A 22552-nucleotide genomic window follows, 5' to 3' on the forward strand; every position below is an offset into this window, starting at 1 on the left:
CCAGGCTGACAAGATCCTATAGCATCACCTAGGAGACACATCCTAAGTATGGCTGGCACCATTCCAAGAGCCGAGGTCCAGGATGAATAAAAAGGACAGAGCTATCCGAGTGTCTGCACTCATCACTCTCTGCTCTTTGACTGTGTGGACACAATGTGAGCAACTGCCCCAGACTCCTGTAACCACAGCTTCTCCTGGACAAAAATCCTTCCCTCCCAGGTGGCTTTGCTAGCTCTTTTGTTGCAGCAATAAGAAAAGTAACATGGAGGTGTACAACACTGATCTTAAGCAGGACAGGAAGGCAGCATGCCCCTTCCCAGCCTAACTCACAGCTCACCCTGGGCCTGACTGCCCAGCCCTAATGCCTGGTGGCTGGATGCTCAAATAAGCATGCTTTTCTGCTTGATTTCCTTTCCCAGCTGTGTCCCCAGCACACATACTTCTTTAGGATGTATTCTCCTTTCTCCTCCAGTGTTCTTTTCACTCAGCTTCTTCTTTCCCAGTTCCAGTGTTTCCTCTCAGGTCCTTTCTTTCTATCCACACATGGCTGTAGGGCTGGCAGTCACCCTGCTCCTTGTCTCTGGTCTTCTATGGGGTCCCAGATTTTCTGCAGTGACAAATCATCTAAACGATGTGTTACTGGGGCACAGGAGAAGCCCTGCACCATGCGTTTGTGTGGACAGCATCTTCCCTCTTAGCACTAGACCTGACGTCAATCAACTCGTACGGGATGTTCCGGATATGAAATATGAAGCATTTCTACTTCGTCGTCGTCGTCGTGTCCCAGGATGTCTTTCTTGCACTTCTCATCTCAGCATTGCATCCATAGATGACTTGTGGGCCGTGGATGACGTGAATGGCAGAAGTGACTGCTCATAATAAAACTTTATTTGCAAGATACGTGCCAAGTTGGATTTTGTCTGGGTCATGGTTTAGCCCCTCTTGGAAATTAGTAAAATGTCTTTATCATTTTTCCATCTTAACAATGCCTGGCATAGGCTGGGCATTGGATGTAGTTTATCCAATGAAAAACTGCAGTGTTAATTACTACCTGGAAATCTCAAACATTTGATGTCAGCACTTGAGTTCATTCTCTCTGGTTTGAAAGCTGGTAAGTCCTCATTGGTGTACTACCTGAAGATCTCTAACTCTGAGGTGTCAATGAATTGCTTGGGGATGGTACCCACCTCCAGTTTCCAGCTTGAGGTTAAGGGTCAAGCTTCTAGTTAACTGGCATTTATCTGACCTATGGTGACAGTATAGCAGCGAACCTTAAATCAGCAATCTTCTATCCATGGGGGTTGAGCACCTCAGTGGATGTGCAGGTACACTCTGGAAGCTGGGTTCAAGTTCAGGGTGCCTGCAGAATCCAATGTATGAGTTCAGGCCCTCACTGTTTCATCATAGAAACTATATGGCTGACTGCTTTCTTTTTCTGAACACTGGATACAGTCTTAGTCAGTGTTCTGTTGCTGTGAAGAGACACCATAACAAAGGCAACTCTTATAAAGGGGAGCATTTAATTGGGACTTGCTTATAATTTCAGAGGTTTAGTCCATTATCATCATGGCAGGAAACATGGCGGCAGTGTGCAGGCAGACAAGGTGCTGGAGAAGTTGAGAGTTCTACATCTTCATCCCCAGGCAGCAGGACGAGAGAGAGACATTGGGTCTGGCTTGAGCTTTTGAAACTCCAAAGCCCACCCTCAATGACACACTTTCTCCAACAAGGTCACAATTTCCTAATACCTATCAAGTAGTACCACTGCCTAATGACCACACATTTCAATATATGTGCCTCTGGGGGCCATTCCTATTCAAACCACCATAGATACCATTGCTTCCACTGAACCATTTGAAATGCTATACATTCTTCAAGGTCAATTTAAGGATATTGAGAAAAAGATTAAAACAGTAACTGACTACTTAAACAAAAGGTTTGAAGGACGTGGCTGATCCTGGGAAATAGACTGGGCTGCCTCCCACTGCCTTTTATAGGCATGAGGGAAAAAAATCCTTATCTCTAATATAAAGCAATTCCCTCCAAAGAGCTGAGTTGGCAGGAACATTGAGGATGTTTTTCATATATAGATACATGGAAAGTATTTATATTTTTTCTTAGCTTGCAAAAGCTACTAGTAGACACTTAGATAACAAATCACAAAATTGTTCTAACACTATACGAAACTCAACCATATAAAAGCCAAAAACCTTATTATTGGGTGGATGTTTATAGACAATACTCTACATTTAAAGATTTAGAAAGTTCTGTTAATTCAAATGGTATTATAAAATTAACATACAAAATTCCAATTCTGCATATTAAATATAATTCTAGCATGTTCTCTACCAATGTTCATAAATGATGGTTTTTCTACAGTGTAACTGGCAAGGACTGGGAAGGATCCAAGGTTTTGTCTAGCTTTCAAGCTGTCTACTTCATCTGCCACTCCATCATGGATGCTGGCAGAAGACAAAAGACTCAGGGACAGGGCGTTGTGCCCTAGTAAACGCAGAGAGAAGTGGGTGGACTCAGCTGAGTGCCATACTGTGTGAGTGGTGGCAGGCAGCTGAGGACTCTGAGCTTAGGGAACTTGGGTCTGTATGAGAAGCTGTGAACAAGCCTTCCTTTTCTCCTGAAGGGGGACGCTGTCTTTATTATACAGGATAATTAGCAAATCTGCCTTTTGCTCTGGAGGGACACATTAGCTTCCTCTTCCAAGGTCATTAGCTTTTCCCTGCAAAGATGGTCCAAGACAAAGGGTAGTTAATGGCTCTCTCTTGAGATAAACAGAAGGAAGAGGCCAGCAACTGTGTCCCAGCAGTGTGAATGTCCTTCCTTACAGGCTAATTAGCCGCATGATCTGGTTGTTCCCTCTTCTCTGCAATCAGTAGGCTAAAGCTTTCCAGTCTACATTCAAAATCACATAAACAAACAAAAACAGTAAGGCAAAATATCAATGAGGTCAGAAGAGGTGTTTTCCAGAATACCGCCCTGGGTATCTCTGAGAACTGACTGGCAGAGGGGAATCTCACAGCAGCCTGGTTCCGTGGAAACAACTGTGGGAAAATTCTCCCCTCATCTCACAAACACAACCTCACAAATAAATGAGGAGTGGTGGTAATAAACTAAATGAATTCTTCCACCTAATGGCTCTTCCATTGAGATCCACATACACACCTCTGGGAAGTCTTTATTAACCAAGAAGCTAAAATCTATGACAATAATTGGTTAGTTTTATCTAGTTTCCAAACAATAGCCAAACTGTTAAAAATAAATAAATAAAGGTAAGCCTGAGGAAAACAAGACCTTGAAAACAGTACTTGGATTTATACTATGATTCTGTTAAATGCATCACCACTGTGCTCTGCCTTAGCACCATGAAGCAAAAATTCCAAATCCCACAAAACTGTATTCCTCTGGGCCTTGCATACATACTTACACATTGACCCTTCCCAGTGGCAGGCTGCAGCCTTCCATTTTCAGTGAGTTCTGGTGTTCATCTTACTTCCTATTCCAGATGGAGGAGATACCTGGTCCTCTACCTGGTTCACACCCATAACAGTTAGAGTCCACTCATGAGGGAAAGTCTGGGCCTCTGCCACTCAGGTGTCGTCCACTGGGTCCCTGGTGGGCACCTCCTCTGTTCACTCCCTAGTTACACTATCATTTTTCCTGAGCAAGGTCTTTCACAAACCAAAGGAAACTGCAGCCACCAAATACAAAGGAATGTGCTAAGCAGCCGAAGTAGAGGACTAGGAGCCCAGCTGTGTCGGAACTCACAGGTTCTGCAGCTAATCCATCAACCAAAGGACTCTGTGAAGGGTCCTCAATTACTGTAAAAACAACCAATAAATGGCTCTAAAGCCTTCCTTCCCTAGCCTATTCAAACCTGAGGAATGTATGAGCAGGACCTGTCTCCTCATTCCTCCATGAGCCTTCTAATAGTTTTTATTGACCATCCTAAGGTTAAAATTTTATATATATTGTTTACCAATCATGTTTCCACATAAAATGCCATCTATCTTTACAAAAGCTAGACTCCATCTCCCTCCAAGTCCATTTTAATGAAATCCACAAAAGGAAAAACCCACTTTTCTCTCAGTGAAATAGTAGGGGCACCCATTTTTCCCAGGGAAGGTTGAAACAATTGCATCCAGGTGGCCACTGCATGACTCACACTCCTGCTAAGGAAGCAGGGCCCACTGCCGGCAGCTCAGCTGAAGGGACTCAGGGCTAAGGGATAGTATTAATGGTGTGTGTACGGTAGGCACAGAAACACTGGAGGGAGAAAAGAAGCCACCCTGGGCTTAGCCTCACTATGGGCAGCTACCACCTAGTCCTGGAGGACAGATAAGAACGTGGCCGGTTCATCATAGCTCTGCATCCGACTGTTTGGCTAGACCTGGGACAGTGAATGGGGGAGAGGGGGGCTGGGAAGTAGCTGTGGGAAATAACCCCACGTGTAAGGAGAGCTGTCCCTCAACTCCAGCTTCTGCCTTCTCTATGCTTCTTGTCACCTGCCTGAACAAAGTAGGGGTCATGAAAGCACCATCAGCCAGGGCCAGACCAAGACACAGGGAGGAAGGAAGGGCGTGGGGAGCTGATAACACACAGAGGTGACTGACAGACCATTCAGGAGAAAGTCACTCTGTGAGGTGGAAGACCCCCAACTTTTGTTCCTTGTCAATGATGACTTTCTGATCAGCTACCATTAGAGAAGAAAAAAATGCATATATATGTTGCCTTGTAACACATGTTATAAGCTTGTGAGTGTTGGGGGGCACAAAGGTCATTGTGCTCACAGATCACCAGGGAAGCCAGAAATGTTAAATGCAAAGGGATCTTTTCTCAATGGAGGGGATAAAATACCTGTTTTCCTGCCTAGAAGGTTGGGAGTGGATTTTGTTAATGACCTGGTGACCTTTTTGCTATCTGTGGAGGCAAACCTCACCCAAATTCCCCAGAATGATTATCTAAGACTCTTCCATCCCTAGATGGTTACCTATCCTTAGGGGAGATGTCGGATGTACTTGATGGCCTGCTGACCTCTGTGCTATTAGTCAGAGCACACATTGGATTCTAGGTCTTTTAGGTCACATGTACTGTGTAAAGGAATCTCTATCTAGTCACACCTTAAGCTTTATTGTGTACATGGAATTGGACTGATTGGACTGATTGTTGCCTGGACACCTTTACCAAACTGTGCTGTGTTTTACATATGCCGACAATGAACTGCCTGGCATTAGACTCCCTGAAGTCTGATCCAGGTTGATGAAGTCAGTCTTCACCAGTTTTCATTCTCACCTCGTCTTGAGGTTTGTTTCCCTGGTTGACGCCTGCAGGGATGCCCTCCCATGAGTATTTAGTGTAGCATATTGAGTAAACTATACTTAAGAAAAAATGAACCAATGGGATGAACCAAGGAGACCAGCCCACAGTCAGTGCTTATACAAGACAAAAGTAATATGCATCTTTACATGTACCCAGGATGCTCTCATGGTCCCTAGCTTCACACAGGCGCCTGTGTGGAGAATATTCTCATGGACCCGAGTGTTCTGACTTTACAGTGGGGGGAGAGGGGGTACGGGACATGGGGGACTGGTGTGCTAGGCAAGCATTCTACCAGGCTCCACCCAAAGCCCAGCACTGTCTCACTGGCCACAAGAAGTTTCACTATTTTGTAGTAATAAAGCTTGACTGCCACCTAAGGTAAAACATGCCATGTACAGCCTAACTCCAATGCATTCTGTCTAGCACAGTGACACTCTGAATGCTACCTGGCTTGTATATCCTGGGACCACATCACTGTATGGCCTTTGTCCAGAAATGGTGGGCTCACTTGGTGTCATATAAACCCAGTGACGACATATACAGCAGTCTTGAAATAACTGTGCAAGATGTTAGATTGTACAATTCCCAAGACTTCATTAATTTAGCAAAGCAAGTTTTAAAACCAGGTTCCACCTAGTTTAACAAATCAAATCTAAAAAGTTAATGAGTCCCTTATCATGTTCAATTTTAAGTTTGTTTTCTCTTAATAAGATGTGAGCAAAGCCTCTAGATGATGTGCAGAGCTGATCCAGAGAAAGAAAATCAATTCTCTCCCACAAAGCCTTAAAACCATATTAGACCTGCTGAGCAGGGCTGTGAGTGTATGCCTGTCTGCATCACTTCCTCTTCGGACCTCTGTGGGTCACCAGCAACTATACACATCAGATTCCCAAGCACCCCTCTTCCCCACCCCCTCCTGGAAGCAGTCATGCAGTCATCACGCCAAGCCATTTAAATAAAGGGGGAAGGCCTTAGGCAGAGCTAAGGCAAGCTCACAGCTCTCTGTGACTGCGCTGTCCTGTCAGGCCACAGACATCTCTCCATCGATGCTCTTCCCCAGGTTTCAAGCCTGGTCCATAGACAAGTACAATTAAGAACGTAAGCCAGGCCTCTCCCTTGGCCAAAGGGGAGGAGGTAATGGTGGGAAAAGGGAATTTTACAATCTAAAAGGCTCTGAAAACTTAATGCTCCTGCCCTCAAAATTTGGCACTGAAGTTGAAATTATGGCAAACCCAGAAATGAGCTGGCCTGCAGCTATGTCAAGTCCGGACTTACTCTGCTTGGTGTGAACATTCAAACTTTTTACCACACCATTACTGACTTTCAAGAGAAAATAAGAGCAGAGAAACTCTGGAGATCTTTCAGGGTGGAAATGCATGAGTTACATGATGTTTATAAAATATGCAAACAATTCTAAATTCAAAATACTTTACCTCCAGAGTCATACATACCTGATGACGATTCTGAAATACAAATCATCTAAAATTCTCACTAACCCAGTAGCATGAGCCTACATACAATGCCATCATTTAATTAGTTGAATGGCCATATTTAGTTCAGCCCAAACAAAATGCCTGAAACACTAGTAATCTCTATAAATAAACCCACGTACTCTCCCCTTGTTAACTGTTCAAGCCATAGTGAAGATGTAGGTACCTGCCTACATGAAGGCTAACGGCTAAACCAGCCCTTCTGCCCCTGAACTGTGAGTACTACAGCATCAGTTGACTCCAAGCACACTGCCACCTCACTTTGACATTTATTGCTCTGAAAATAAAGGAAGGTCACTTAAGGATGTTTACAGTGACTCCTCAGAGGTAAAATGAATGGTCCAGGGTCATGACTGGCCCTTATGAAACACATCAGTAAATGAATCTATTCATTTACTTTATGGCTTTGTTCAGAGGGAAGGAAATACACTCATTTCTGAGTCAGGGGAATTCTTCACACATGCTTAAATGGTTCTCCATCCATTCCCTCTTTCGTCTAGTTGGTGGACTACTCAATCAGAACACAGTAACCGCCATCATGAGACCACATGGAGATACATGTCTGACAACTAAGTGGTTCTCAGAAGGAGGAGGGGTGAGTGGGAGAGGAGAGGGAGGAGGGAAAGAGGGAGAGGGAGGAGACCTAAGAAGTCATTTGTAGTCTGGATCCAGTTAAGCCAGATGTTGCCCCAGGTAGTCTACTTATCTCCCTCTTGAAGAACTGTTCTTCTTCTATGGTTAGTTACCCCATTGTTTACTGTTTAGGATATAATAACATGGTGTTTTCTCTTTCCTTAGCCCTGGAATAGGGACTGGGGATACAGATGTAAACAAAGTTCTTGAAAGACAAGAACAGCTAAGAGAAAAGACACCTGATCAACATTTGCTCTAATGGAAGCACAGGGAAGGCCATGCAGATGCTTCAGCGCTGAGCTGTGCAGAGGGAAGGATGGGTATTCAGGGCAGGATGGGAGACAACTTTGTTCCCAGGGAATACTGGACTTGGGCCCTTAATTCAGGGCTCACCAAGAAGAGAAGAAAAGAAGCAAGTGAAGGAACAAAGGTGAGTAAGAATTTTGCTGGGGTTCAGAACTGCCATGTGTGGGGTACTTGGATGCTACGTGTTCCCCCAAACCCACACTGTAAACTGTTCAGAAACAGCCCTGGGTCCAGTGGGAAGTCTTTAAGTCCCTGATATTGGTTGCCTTGGATGCTTCCTTTTTTTCCCTCCTTTGTATCCTGGTTATGAGGCAAGCAGATGAGTTCCACCCAGCACTCCCTAATGACTGATCTTGGGCTGGGACCTCAAGAACCATGAGCCAAAGTAAGCCATTTTCCCTTCTCAGTATCTTATCTAGTGATGGAAAGTGAACACCAGGAGTCATTTCTCATCCCAGGGGAATAAGAATCTTAATTTCCCACAATGCAGCAGCCTTTCTTCCTATCCAAGAATTGATTCAATTTGGTAGTCAGTTGCTCTGGCATCGAAACAACTTCCCTGGATGTCCATCCCTGTCCTGAAATGTTGGAGATTGCTACTGGTCTTGACAAGAGAGAGACTCCTACTGTCCTCAGCTCAGCCTATACACCCAGTATATCTCTCCTTTCAGACCGTGAGAGACAACATCCATGATCTGTGCTGTTCTTGATCTCCTTTAGAAGCTAAAGGTTTCACATGCTCTCATAACACATCAGCCTGCAGGAATACAATAGCATCTATGACCTTTGCTGTCTCACATTTAGCCAGACACTGTCCAGCTCTTGTTCTCTATAAATAAAATATGATGCTAAACTATTTTGAGTGTTAAAACAGAATATTTCCATTTGTAATTTCCTACCACTGATTTTCCATTTTGTCACAGGATTTGACCTCTAGGAGAGGGTATATAAACAAGTGTCCATGAGCTGGTAATAATTTGCAAGAACTGACAAGACAGGCCATAATTCTGAAAATTTACTATGACTCACCCTCCCTGGATGAGTTATAGCCTGAGTATTCTCCAAGCAGTCTCTAGAAGTTGGCAGTTATTTCATATTTATTTCTAAAAGTGCAAAAGGAAAAAACCCATTATTCTAATCAACAATGGCAGATGATGCTAAGGAGCTGTTTAATCATGTTGCATTCTCAGTAATCATTTAGAACAAGCATGCTAGCCTTGAGCAAGGTCTTAGAAGCCTTCTGATACTTCTGCGACGACATCTTCCTGTCCTGTCTACCCTTCTTAAGCCAGCTACGAGACCCTAGCCTTCAACGGAGTCTGTTGTACTTCACTTTCTCTACCTATTCTGTCTTTCCAACCCTTGGGTGTTCTCCAGGCCTCTGTCTCACTAGACCTTCAGTGCCCTTGGCAAAGGAGAAGTTCCTAGGTCTTGCAGAACTGGGTACTACTTATTTCCATGTGGGATGCTCAAGGTGTTTGCTCTGGAGTAGTAACGTCTGCTCTATGTCTGTGGAACTGAGAGCAAAGGACAGGATGGCATAGCCTCTTTATGGCTGCACAGCATCTGTGATTTCCACATATCTAAGGGGTGGGGAGGAATAGGCTTGTCTAACTGGTGTGAAGAATGAGAAAGACTATTCTAGAGGCAAGAAACTGATTGTTCTGGGGGCATCCAAGGCTACCTGTAATCTTTTCCTTGACTTCTCTTGTACTATTGAACCCCCCTGCTCCTATTTGAAAGTCAGCCCCCTTCTGACACAGTGGTAGCACAATGATGCTGCCATTCTGCTATTGCAGAGGCTGGGAATAGAGGCCACGGTGTAATGGTGTTTAATCTAGGCACAGAAAGTGAAAGAGAAACATACCTTTTAGTAGCAACAATTCACAAAAAGATGACTTGTTTTTGGCTACAAGCAATGAGAAATATTGAGCAATAAAAATATACCCTAGCTTTAAAAGATTTTAAACGACTCCAGACTTGCAATCTAAACTTTTTTTCCCCTCAAAAGTCCTTGTTTCTTTGGCAAGTGGAATTTAAAGTTCTTTTTTATTCCTGTTTTCTTTATTGCAGGCAGTACACTCAGCCATAAACATTCCACTCAAGAAGAACGCCAGCCTGGGCAAGTGCGTTATATACTACTATCCTTTTCTCTTTCTCTAGATCTACTTTATTTCTTCATTAGAAAAGAAAGACAGGAAGGAGTAATTTTTAAGTTTACCTGTGAATGATCCACATCCAGGAACGATAAGATCAATAAAACTGGGAAGTAAACATTACAATGAATGGGATTTTTTTAAAATGCCAGTGTGACCAACTCCAAGGAGAAGAATTAAAGTCTGAACTAGCCATTGTACTTATAGACCATGTGCATATGTGTGCATATATATTTACATATAGATATTCATTTTCCATTGACTGGGTAAATTTCAGCATCTTCTTGATTAATATCACTTTTTTTTTCAAATAAGATACATGAGAGGAAAATTGGTTTAATGTCCATAGGGCTGGCTGCTAAATTTTAATTTAACTCTCCTAAAAGCTTGAGAATTACATACCATGCTAGGCAAAAGTGGACAGCCTCAACTCTAAGCCACCATAGAGGTCAGGAGCATAGGTGTCTACACCAAACAGAACAAAGTGATGGCTGGTGGGCAAATGAGAGTCGGTAGCATGCTGTCCTGGCCACGGCTGCCATAGTTACGGGGCGGTGAGCAGCATCTGGGAGGTGTCTCCTAGACAGACTCATGCTCTTGCCCGGAGGGATGTCTATTTCTCCCCATCCTGCTGACAGAGGTGGGGTTCACTGTGGATGGCTGGGGTGCCTGGGGGCCAGCTTTTGCTCTTGGAGGGGCTGCTTTTGTTTTTATCTAAAGGGAACTCATTAGGAAACATAACGGGGTTAAAACAAAATGTGTCAATCAGTTTGAGAGGTAATTCAAGAATATAATTAATGAGTTTTAAAACTTCATTTAAAAACTCAAAAACAAAGCAAACAAAAGCAGACAAGAGTGACCGCAGAGAAGACCTAGTAATAGAGTGGAAATGATGAGGGCATAGCTCAGAGTCATGACCATGGGAGTGTGGACACCGGTGTGAACACACACAGAGGAGGAAGGGAGCTAGCAGAAGGAGCATCCAGGCAATGGCAGTACTGTGGTATCCCCAACACAAGCCACAGCAGAAGACACTGCGGCTTCCCCTCCCAGGAAGAGGTAACCAAAGCCACCTGGAATCTGAAAATGTCCCTTCTCACAAAGTCAGAATAGCCAGGCTTTGAAAAAGAATGTCATTAGTCATGGTATTATCCATGACTGAGTAAGAAAACAATACATTTCATTTGTGTTAAAAATAGGACAAATTTATCTTCACTTCCAGATGACATCATGTTATAGCTGAAAGACCCAAGGACTCGATGAAAAGTTATGAAAATTAATGAAAAAATTTAAGCAGCTGGATGTAAACTCTCTAATAAAAATTGATTTTCCCGAAAACGTCCAGTTAGAAATGGAATAAAAAAACCTCATTTATAATATAGACAAAACCCATAAATGCTAATGTTTAATATTTAAGAGTAAAGGCAAAAGTTTTATTACGAGAATTTAAAACAAAGATGAGCATATGAAGAAGCAAAGTGCTGTGAAGATAGGGAGTTACCATGACCTCAATCTCTGCCCTCACATTTGTGTAGGGTTTTGATGCAAGTCACATTGGAGACCCGGGGTGTCCCCTGCACAAAGTGTTCTCTTCAGCATAAACTCAGGAGCCAGGAGAGAGGGAAATGGAGACTAAACACCAAGATTTAAAAATAGAAACATATGAGAAGTGCATGCATGAGCATTTACAAGAGTTTAAAGAACTAATGAGTGCCAAGGCAACACCCCAACGGGCAACAGAGCTTATAGTAATGCTATCACAGGGCAGGAAGGAAATTCAGTGTTTACACAGAAGTGTGTGAATGAGTTAATGGAGAGGGTAAACACCCCTGTCAGTCTGTGTGAACTTAAAATATGACCTGGAGCTTTCCAGTTATAGGATAGAGGAGGGTTAGCAACAAGTGATTGGATGCAAGGGAGACCCAGTGACTATAGTGAATGGTTTGGCCACTTATCATCGTACAAAATTACAGATGACTTAAATATTAAAAGAGATACCACAAGGTTTAATAAAAAACAACAACAACATAACACAAGTCCACATAAACTTGTGAGGAGGGTGATGGGAGAGCTGTGGACAGATGTAAACTGAGTAAATGTCTAACATAAGGGGAAATAGTTTGTACTTTTCAGAGTTTGGCAACACAGTCGAAAGTGGTTAATACAGGCTCATGATCGGCCACAGCATAGAGAGGATGAGTGTGGAGTTCTCAGCCACAAAAGGGACATTAATATCGCACTGCCTCCCCTCGAGGCTCAAGGACATTGTGAAAAAGACGACAGGAATATTGTAGGAGCCAAAGGTTGGAGAGGACTGGGGAAAAACAGTGTCCTCTGGAAGTGAAGGACTGTTACTCCTATAACTCACAGCCCTGTGACTGCCTGCACAATATCAACCAGTCGGCATGGATTGGGGGGGGGGGGCGGGAGTTTTTGCCCGTAGTCTAGGAGCTACTGATAATAGATGGCTTGCAGGGGAGAACGATTCTGTTTCTTTCTGAGTGTTGTCTCTGGTAGGTTGACCCCTTGCCAGAAGACAACCTCACACCCACGCGTATATGGGAAAAGCTAAATGGATCCAGCGGGCTATCTATGGGTCCTTTTAGTGTTTTAGATACAGTGGACATGAAGTTGGGGCGGGGGAGATGTATGGTTGTGTGGAGGGGGAGGTTCAGGGAGGGGTTGGAAGGGAGAGTAAGAGGCTGTATCTAGTTAGGTTCCCATTGCTATAATAGAGATCATTACCAAAAGCAGCTTGGGGAAGGAAGGGTTTATTTCACTTTCCAGTTTACAGTTCACCATGGAGGGAAGTCAGAGCAGGAACTCAGGTAGGAAGTTGGCAGCAGGAACTGAAGCAGAGGCCATGGAGCGCTGATTACTGCCTTGCTCAGCCTGCTTTGTGATACAACCCAGGGCCATCTGCCCAGAGGTGGTGCTGCCCACAGTGGGCAGAGACCTCCTATAACAATCATTAATCAAGAAAATGCCCAGAGGCTGATCTGATGAAGGCATTGTCTCAGTTCCTTTTCCCATATAACTCTACCTTGTGACAAAACCCACCCAAGATGATGTGCATATGATTAAAATACATTGCATGCGTATAAGATAATCTCAAAGAATACATAAAAATATTTTTAAAAGGCCTGTAGTGGAAAAAGGCAAAATGTTTACAGAATATATAGTCCATATGCCCCTTTGCAAAAAATATTGCCAATTAATTTAAGAAATAGAAAACCATCCAAATCGATACCAAGGAATGTGAGATGATAAGTCCCAGAAGAGAAAACATGAAAATCTAACCACCTGAAAATATGTTTCACTTTCCTGACTCCGAGCTAATAAATGCAACTATGCTGCAGTATTTTCACACAGGTTGTTATCAAAAAGAAGCCCAGCCTCATGACTGTGCTGTCATGAGAGCACTGTACGAGTGAGGGGACACACTCCCATCTCTCTGAAAAGTAATCTAACAGTGTAGGTAAAACTTGAAATGCTCATGCTGTTTTAGTATGATTCATAGTAACAAGACAGCAGCGCTGGTGGTTAATAAGTTGTGTACAGACCTTCAGCGTGATTTGTAGGGCTAAAAGGGAAGCAGCAAGGGATGGCTGTGCCCAGCAGGTGTGGAGTGGATGGCTGTGTATCTGTTACAATGGGCAAGTGCGCTCTTGGCACGCATTGATCTGGGAAGAGTCACAGGGATGCTATTGCAAGGGGAAGTGTTATGATGCAATAGGAAATGTTACTTTTTAAAAAATTAAAACACCCTCACACGTATAGATTTTTCTAATATGTACAGAACATTTTCTGGAACAATTCACAGGAAAAAAAATCAGATTAATCATTTTAGGAGAGTGAAGCTGGAAGAAAAAACTATCGATTTATTTTTCTAATGCATTTCTTTTTATTTGCATTGTTTAAAGGAACTCACTGCCTCTTAGGATTCAAGGGAAAGGTAGCTGACACTAATGCCCACAGCAAAACAAATGCTGCCATCGTGAGACACAGTCCGTGCCAAGCCAGGTGAACCCAGCCCAACCTGGGCATGACCTCTGCTGAGGTCACGGCGGGAATCCCAGCTCCCAAGCTCCATACAAGCATTGGGTCTGGTCAGGACAAAAGGGAAAGAGAGGTGTAAGGATGCCACAGCCTCAGAGAGCTTGTGCACACTCTACACTCAACAGTTGACAAAAAAGAATAATTCACTAGGAAAATAACAGAAGACCGAGCCAAGTGACCAGAGATTACATTAGGAAAAATGCCTGGCTTCTCAGGGCAGGTGGCCTTCATCCTGGAGCACCCTGTGACTGGTTACCTTGGATTCTGTTTTCAGTACACTGGGGATTGAACCTAGGACCCCCACATGCTTGGAAAACTCTCTAAGATTGAGGTATATACCCCTGGCTGTGAGTGTTTTTTAAAAAGTTGGGTGATGCAACTAATGCCCAGGATGATTGATGCCTCCTTTGGAAAGCAGAGGCTTGCACTGTGCTGCACACCCACACTGCCTGCCTGGCTGGCTCACCATATCAAACAGCAGCCCAAGCCTGTCTAAATGAAAGGTCCCTACATGCATCCTCAAGCCAACAGTGCATATACACTTTATTCATTCATTCATTCATTCAGTTTTGGCTGATTTGTCAAAATGTCATCGATGAATTCAAAAGAATAACTTTTAACGGTTCCTCACACTTAGTAATTTTCCCATCTGTTATGGTTTGATATGAAAAGTTCCCAAAAGGCTCATGTCAGTTAAAGGTTTGGGAACCGTCATAGACTCTCGGTATGATGGTATATTGGGAAGCACTGGAAAATAGAGGTCACTGTGGCCAAGCTATCCTCATCCCATTATTCTCTCTGTGTCCCAGCTACTTTGTTAAGCCCTGATCACCAGTGTCATGTTCTACCTTGTCTGGCGTTGGACTGAGATGTCTGAAACCAGGAGCAAAAATGGATCTAACTTTCCTTAAACTGCCTTTTTCTTAAGTATCTGGTCACAGTAATGAATGTTGGCTGACAGAGCATATTTCTTCATTCTGGTTTATAGCGTCTCATAATGATGAAATTTATGTACCTGATGTAAGTAATGCACAGGCAATTACATGAAGGACTGTGGACACTTTAAGAGCAAATCTTTCAGATTTCTTATGACCTAAGACAGCTGTTTAATCTAACCACTACTCCAGTACTCACATTTTCCTACTTATCAACATGGCATTGGAGAGTATGTTTGAAGTGAAAAGTAGAAGTAGGAAAAACAACCTCCCCCCAAATGTGCTTTGCTTGGGGTCTCATGTGTCAAACGTTATCCTGGAGGAACTGTTAACGGTTGGGTTATAAAATGTGCTGGGACATGGTGGGCAATTGTATATAGTGAACACAGTAAAAACATCTAAACCATCATGATTCAAAAGGAAGTCAGGCCAAAGACAACCCAACCACAGAATGTGCCCCGCTGACATCAGATTCCCATCAGCGGCAGCTCACACCTACAGTGACCCAGAAATCTTGACAACCTGGTCTGCCTTTGTGCATACAAAAGAGTGAGCTTCGATTTAATTCCTGTAATGACAGTGAGTGCACATGAGAAGTATATAATAAACTGAGATTCAGGCAACCATACTAGTTCCCAGATATGCTCTGTTTGGTAACACCTTGCATTAGATGGTGTTAATTTAATTACAGACACAGATCTATGTACTCATTAATTGCAGTGGCTGCTGAAAACTTTCTAAAAGTTTCTACACTGCAATAGAAGCCTAGGAAACAGTTTCATGGTCACTTGGAGTATAGAGAGCAGTTAACCAGGGATCTGGGTTCTGTCATGACATCCTGGACTGCTGGGAGCTTGAGATCAGTTATTCAACAGCCTGACTGGATGCAGTTCACTACTGGCAGATTTTGGGAGGTGCTTCTGTGCCGTTTTGACTTGGGGCTTAATAATATGAAAGAGAAGTTTCTTTCCTATAGTTATTTTACTCATTCCTGGCCATATAGGCAAGGAATGAAGGATGCTCTTTCAAAATACTTCCCAATAAGGTGGCTCCCTCAGTCACTCAGGATGTGCTGGGTAGATTAGTTTCCCACTAGCTATTCTGTCTCTTCAAGACAGCCACTTCCTCACCCTATTTACACAAATCTACCTCTTTTTCTGAAGACCAGAGTTTATTTAGGCTCCTATTACCAACCTAAATAGCATTCCTACACCAAAATTTATGTATGTAAACTGACTTTGGACAGTGTTGTCAATATTTCTCGGTTATAAACATTTATTTTTCATCACCAACACCTGGTACTCCAAGACTATATCATGACTTGGCTGGCTATCTCTAGGCCCATCTGTGCAAAGATGGCCAAATGCCTGTTCATAGTTGGCCAGGCTCATGTCCTAAAACACACAGGTGCCAGGCAATGATGAGCTTTGATGACCTTTATAACCCTGTGAAAGTAATAGGGCTGACAGAAAATTATATATAACAATAAAGGAGGATCCCAGAAACACATATATTACATTAAAATAACATGAAAATGGACATTTATATGGTGATTCTAAAGCCCTTTAAATCTGTAATTTTGCCTTACTTTCCTTTATGAGGATTTTGGGGAGGCACAAATCCCACTGGCTTAGACGGGATGAGGAAGCTGCTCTCCTCTCACAGCACTTTGTCATAACCTGTGGGTGAGCAAGGCCAGAGCTTGCTGTTCTCTGCTTACTTAACAGCCTTGACTCCTTGTGCACACTGACAAGGCACGTGTTGCGAGTCTCTATTTCTGCGTGAAATTCTTCATTTGACTGTGCCTCCTAACAAACCCAAAGCATGTTTTCCTAGTATTCTATAAACTTCTTCTATGAAACAAGGACAATATGTTAGCTGCACGTGTGAAAACCTCCATATATTTGCACATAAGGACACATTTATGTGTTTGGCCAAATGGCAATGGCTGCCTGATGGCTAAGGACAACTGACGCTGCCAGTGTCAGCAGGGCAAGCCGTGGGTGGGACGCAGCTGTGCATCCTGGTCGCACCTTTCTGCTCAGGCGTGCTTCCTTAGCTAAGCTGCCCTGTTCTGCTGGGATTGCAGACTTAACAACCACCATTTAGTCACACTTTCAACGAGAGAATGTTCAAATGCCTGTGCTGGGCTCCAGGAAGGTCCCCAAATAAAGGAGAGTGCAAGACAAATCCAATCACTTTGTAAATAAATGCAGTGCAAATTTATCAAAGGACCAATTTCCAGGGTATTTCATCCCCCTCAAAATGACTAAGCAAGAATGGGATCTTCTGGGAAATCATGCAATGGAAGTAAGTGATTGATGGTGTCAGCCAGTGCTTCCAAAGAAGAGCAGTATGGATTGGAATCCATGCTTAGGCAGTTTTTCTCACAATACCACAATCATTCTTTTTGCCTTTGAGAATGTAAACCATCTTATTTTATTTTGAGCTCTTAACACAAAAGTGTTGGGAGAAAGATATGCAGATTCTCAGTGGATTTAAAAAGAAGATGAAGAGGGATTCCCAACACTTCTAACACAAATATATATATATATATATATACCCTGCCCACATCTCAAACAGTTTTCTTATTAACTCCTTCATATCTTTGCTGTAGTGAGCTATCACATCCCACAAGTAATAACAGAGAAGCGATACTGTGAATGAAGAAAAACCCACAAAGAAGCTGGGGGAGGGACATTGTTGTAATTCATATCAGGAAGTCATCACAGCGTGTGCTCATGTGCCCACCAGACTTCATTGTCTATGGGCTCCATATTACCAAGACACACACGCATGTGTCCACCACCCAAGCCTAGACACTGAACACCTGACCTATGAACCTCAGTTTGCTTGAATTCTCCCTGCATTCTGCCCCTTCCACATCTACCCCATATCATCTCCCAGGAATCACTTTCCTGCTTCTAGCAGCTATAAGTTAAATTATCTAGAGTTTAATATTGTTAGAGCAGATGTATATTCCCAGGAAAATTAAGTGGAAGGTACAGAGAGCTCCCCTATATAACCTGCCTCCATATACATATACACAGACTCCTGTACTGCTAACATTATACACTGGAACATTATACTTTTGTGACAGTTCATACAGCAACATTGACATGTTGTCACCCAAGGTCCAGAGTTTACACTGTGGTTCATGCTCAGTGTTCTAAGAGTTTGAACAAATATATAATGACATATACCCACCATTAAAATAACTTACAGAATAGCTTCCCTGTCTTAAAAATCCCCCACACCCTTTCTCTCCAAGCTCTTGATAACCAGTAAACAGTTTAGTCACTCCATTATTTTTCTTCTCCAGAAAACCATATAGTAAGTATGCAGTGTTTTCAGATTGGCTTGTTTTCCTCGGTAATACACATTTAAGATTCCTCCACACGGGCTGATGGCTCATTTACCACTTCTTATATTAAGTACTGAGTCATCCTGTCCATTGTGCCAATGTTCCCTACTTATTTGTCCATTCTCCTGAATGGACTGAAAGACATCTTGATAGCTCCCAGGTCTTGGAAATTATGAAAAGGCTCCTCTAGCAATCGACACACAGGCAGACAAGGAACAAGGTGTCCACACGGAGGAGGATGCCAGGCTGCCCTCCAGAGTGGCTAGACCACTGTGTGCTCGACACATACGGCCGCCGATGAGAGCTGCCACCACTGCACATTCTCCTAGTACTTGGCAGTACCCAGGCTCTGACTGTCGTCTGTTCAGTGGGTGTGTAGCAGCATCTTTATGTAATTTATCCCCCCACCCCAGGAAGATGTTCAGCTTCTGTTCATGTCTGTATTTGCACAGTGTGAATTCTCTGTGAGAGGTCTGTCTAGGTCTTTTTTTTTTTTTTCCACTTTAAAATCAACTTGTTTGTTTTCTTACTATTGATTTTTTTTAATTGCCAAAATTTAAAGTTTTGGGTAACCATTTATCACATATATACTTTGCAAGTGTTTTTCATAGTCTGGCTTGTCTTTTCATTTACTTCATGGTGTCCTTCACAGAAAATAGTTTGTTGTTGGTTTTTATTTTAAGGAAGTCTAGTTTATCATTTTTTTTCTTTCATAGGTGATGCCTTTGATGTATCTAAAGTGTCCCTGCCTTGCCCAAAGTCACTGAGATTTCCCCCAATGTTCCGTTTTCAGAATTCTACATTTTGCACTCTACTTAGGACTATAATTACTTTGACTTAACTTCTGCATAAACTTGTAAGATATGTGTCTAGTTCTGTTTGGTTGGTTGTTTTTGACCTGAATGTGTACTTATTTCAGCACTATTTACTACAAAGATAGTAATTTCACAGTGTTGTCTTTGCCCATCTGTCAAAGGCCCTTGGCCTGTTTGCAGGTTTGTTCTAGGACCTCTGCTCCATTTTACTAAAGCATTCCTTGTAGTGATGAGATAGTATGACATATCTCTTACATTCTAAGAGATTGGAACTTTTTCTGGACCTCACAGCCAGAGTTAAAAATACATCTTGTTGTCACTTAAGATTTAATGCTGTAACCTCACTATGGACTCAGCTGTTTGTTTAACTTGCCTTTAAGAGAACAATGTAACAACCAACCTTAGTTATCTTGGATTCCCCATGTAATCAACATTTACAACCTAAGATAATGCATGGCTGTAATCTTAAATTATGTACTCTTCCATGTCCTTGATCTGAAAGTAATTCATGTGCATTTGCATGTGTGTTGTGATAATCACTTTCTGGATACAGCAAATAAGCTAAAAACGGTCTTAGAAAATGAATATGCACCATAAATATTGAATGCAATATAGAGATATTGCTTGATAAACAATGATGTTTGTAATACTGTTTGCTATCTGGGTCAGCTGGGGGCCAGTTGGAGGTTGTGACTAAATCCCTTGTAAAATTCTGTTAAAGATTTCTGCAAAGTGTCCCTCATTCCTTTCCTATGTGATGCTTTCTGTGCTGTTCAATAAAAGAGAGAGCAAAGCCCTTGGTTAGGGAGACACACACACAGAGACTCAGAAAGACACACAGAGCAGACACACAGGGACAGACACGGGATCAGGGATGGCAGCAGTTACAAGACATCCTTCAGGAGGCACACATTCAAACTCATGCAACAGACAGACAGTAACGACAGAAGACAGAACGAAAGGGAAGTAGAGAATTCAACTCTGGGCTCACCCTTGTTAAATGACACCAAGGGGAATACTTTGATTTCTTCCCTTAATGCAACCCTGACGTGCTATTGGTGACTAGGAGTTTACTGTGTTTAAACCCCCTACAATTCCTGTATTCCTTTTGCTGTTTATTAAAGTGTAATAATCATTTTTGATTATTACAGCTTTAGAGTAAGTCTTCAAATTGTGTGGTTTCTGTCACTGACTTGGTTCTTTTTTAGTAGTTTGAGTTGTTTGCTCCTTCATAGCAACTCCAGAGTAACTTTCCCAATATTTATAGGTTAACTCACAGGGAGTATGAGTGTGGTCACGTTTTAATCTCTAGATCAAGTTGGAAGTTAACAGTCATTTTGGTACTATTGAATCTTCTTATCCATAGCCGTGGATATTCATTTATCTAGTTTTATTTCTCTCAACACTTTTCTCACACTGATTTTGTATAGATATTGTTAGAGGTGGTCTCAAATGTTTCATTTGGGGATTGCTGACATAAATATTTCCAGTTAAATTCAAGTTTCTCTTATTCCTTGGTCCATGTAGGAAAGAGATTGACTTTTTCATACTAACTTTATATTCTGAAACCTAGCTATCGTATGTACGAGCTATGGTTTTTCAGTCTTATGCATTTTCTATGTACACAGCCATGGCAACTATGAATAATGACAGTTTGGCTTCATTTTCCAAATGGTATGCCTTCTCTCTGATTGTCTTCCCACGTGTGCTATGATGTGCAGTAGAGCGTCAAAGGCAAGTAGTAAGAAAAGACCCTCATGCTTGCTCCCGATGATGGTGAGGCCATGTCTAGCTTCTTACCATGAACTATGATGTCAGCTATTCATGTCTATTTCCTTAGACATCTTCACAAAGTTAAAGAAGTTCCCACTCTTGGTCTGCTAGCAGCTTTGTGTGTGTGTGTGTGTGTGTGTGTGTGTGTGTGTGTGTGTGTACTCTGAATTGTTAGATTTTGTCAGCTTTTTTACCATACTTTCTGACACCAGATGTATTTCTCATAAATTTGTTCATTGATGGATTATATTGACTGATTTTTAAATTTTGAATAACCTTGCATACATGGGATAAAGTCCAGCTAGCTGTGCCTTATTGTTTTAACATATTGTTGGGTTTCATTTGAGAATTTATTTTAAGGCTGAGGCTTTTTACAGTATTCAAGAGAAATTTTGGTCTGTAGGTGCTTTCTTTCTAAATTATTTCTTGTAAAGATGCTGTCTGACTTTTGTATTCAGGTGATTCTGACGTCGTAGAATCTGCTGGTAGCCTTCCCTTAGATCCCACCATCGGAAAGAGACTGTAGATGGATGGTAACATGGTATCCCTATGTGCTGGCAGAACTGACCAAGGATGTTTTCTCTTTTGAAAACTTTCTATTTATGCCAAATCCTCCACAGATATAAGCATACTCAAAGGATCTCCCTTTTCTTTTGTGAATTTTAGCAGGCGGTTCTTTCAGTAATTATTACATTTCATCTAGGTTATCAATGTACTAGACATAGAGCTGTTCAGTTATCCCTGTTATCATTGTGATGTCCAAAGACATGTAGTGATAGTCCCTTTTCTTCTGATATTACTAATTTGTATCCCCCCCCATTATTTCGGCTAGGTCCTAATTGATTGTCTAGATCATTTACATTCACTGCAATTAACTATACATTTTGATTTAGATTTATATTTTATTACTCATTTTCCATTTGTCCAACATATCATTTTTTTCTTTTATATGTTTTCTGTTATTTTCACAATGACTACACATTATCTTCCTTCCTGGCTTTCCAGTTATAGTTTTTGTTGTTGTTAATTTAGTGATTGGTTTGGGATTAAGAGTATAAATTATAGGACACTTTTGAACTTATCAGGGATTGTTTCAGAGTGCTGTTAGGATACTTTCAAAGAATATAATATTGACGAATATCCTTCCTTCCTCCCCCACTCAGCTATATGCTGCCCCTGTTGCACATTTTTGCAGTGATAGAAACAACATTGAAACCACAGAGCTATTGGAGCAAGCAGCACCTGGAGGCCACCTGGGAAGTCACTCGACATCCTGCAGGTCCTCTGCTCAGGGTCACCCAGGGAGTTGGTTTTCAGACTTTTGCATGATTGTGACTAGAACATTGCTTGCATGCCAATGTTCCTGATGTTGGGCTCACTGAGATAAATCAAACATTAGCAAATGTTGAAGATGGTGATGCTCTATTTACACTGGTATTACTTTACACACAACTAAGCACATTTATTTTCTTTTCTGTAGGAGCATATCATTTGTTCCTGGCAGAAGATCTGCCTGGAAGAGGAATTAAACAAACCTGAAATCAAACTCAGGGTGGTAGCTTTTGAAATGATAGGATAAATCCCCCCTCACACAAATAAAAGGATAGTTCAGACTTTCTTGTTAAATAAACAGCCTCAGTAAAGTTATAAAGCAGTGGGTTATGGTGGTGCCATTAACCTAGTGATG

The 22552-nt window shown here is 42.1% G+C and overlaps 1 protein-coding gene across 3 annotated transcripts in view; it reads right to left on the bottom strand.

Moving 5' to 3' along the window:
• The window catches only part of Prkn (parkin RBR E3 ubiquitin protein ligase), a 1191501-nt gene that overhangs the window by 540812 nt on the left and 628137 nt on the right, over nucleotides 1-22552 (bottom strand). The window lies entirely within an intron of this gene.

This window comes from Peromyscus eremicus, chromosome 8b (genome assembly GCF_949786415.1).
Source record: "Peromyscus eremicus chromosome 8b, PerEre_H2_v1, whole genome shotgun sequence".
Lineage (NCBI taxonomy): Eukaryota > Metazoa > Chordata > Mammalia > Rodentia > Cricetidae > Peromyscus > Peromyscus eremicus.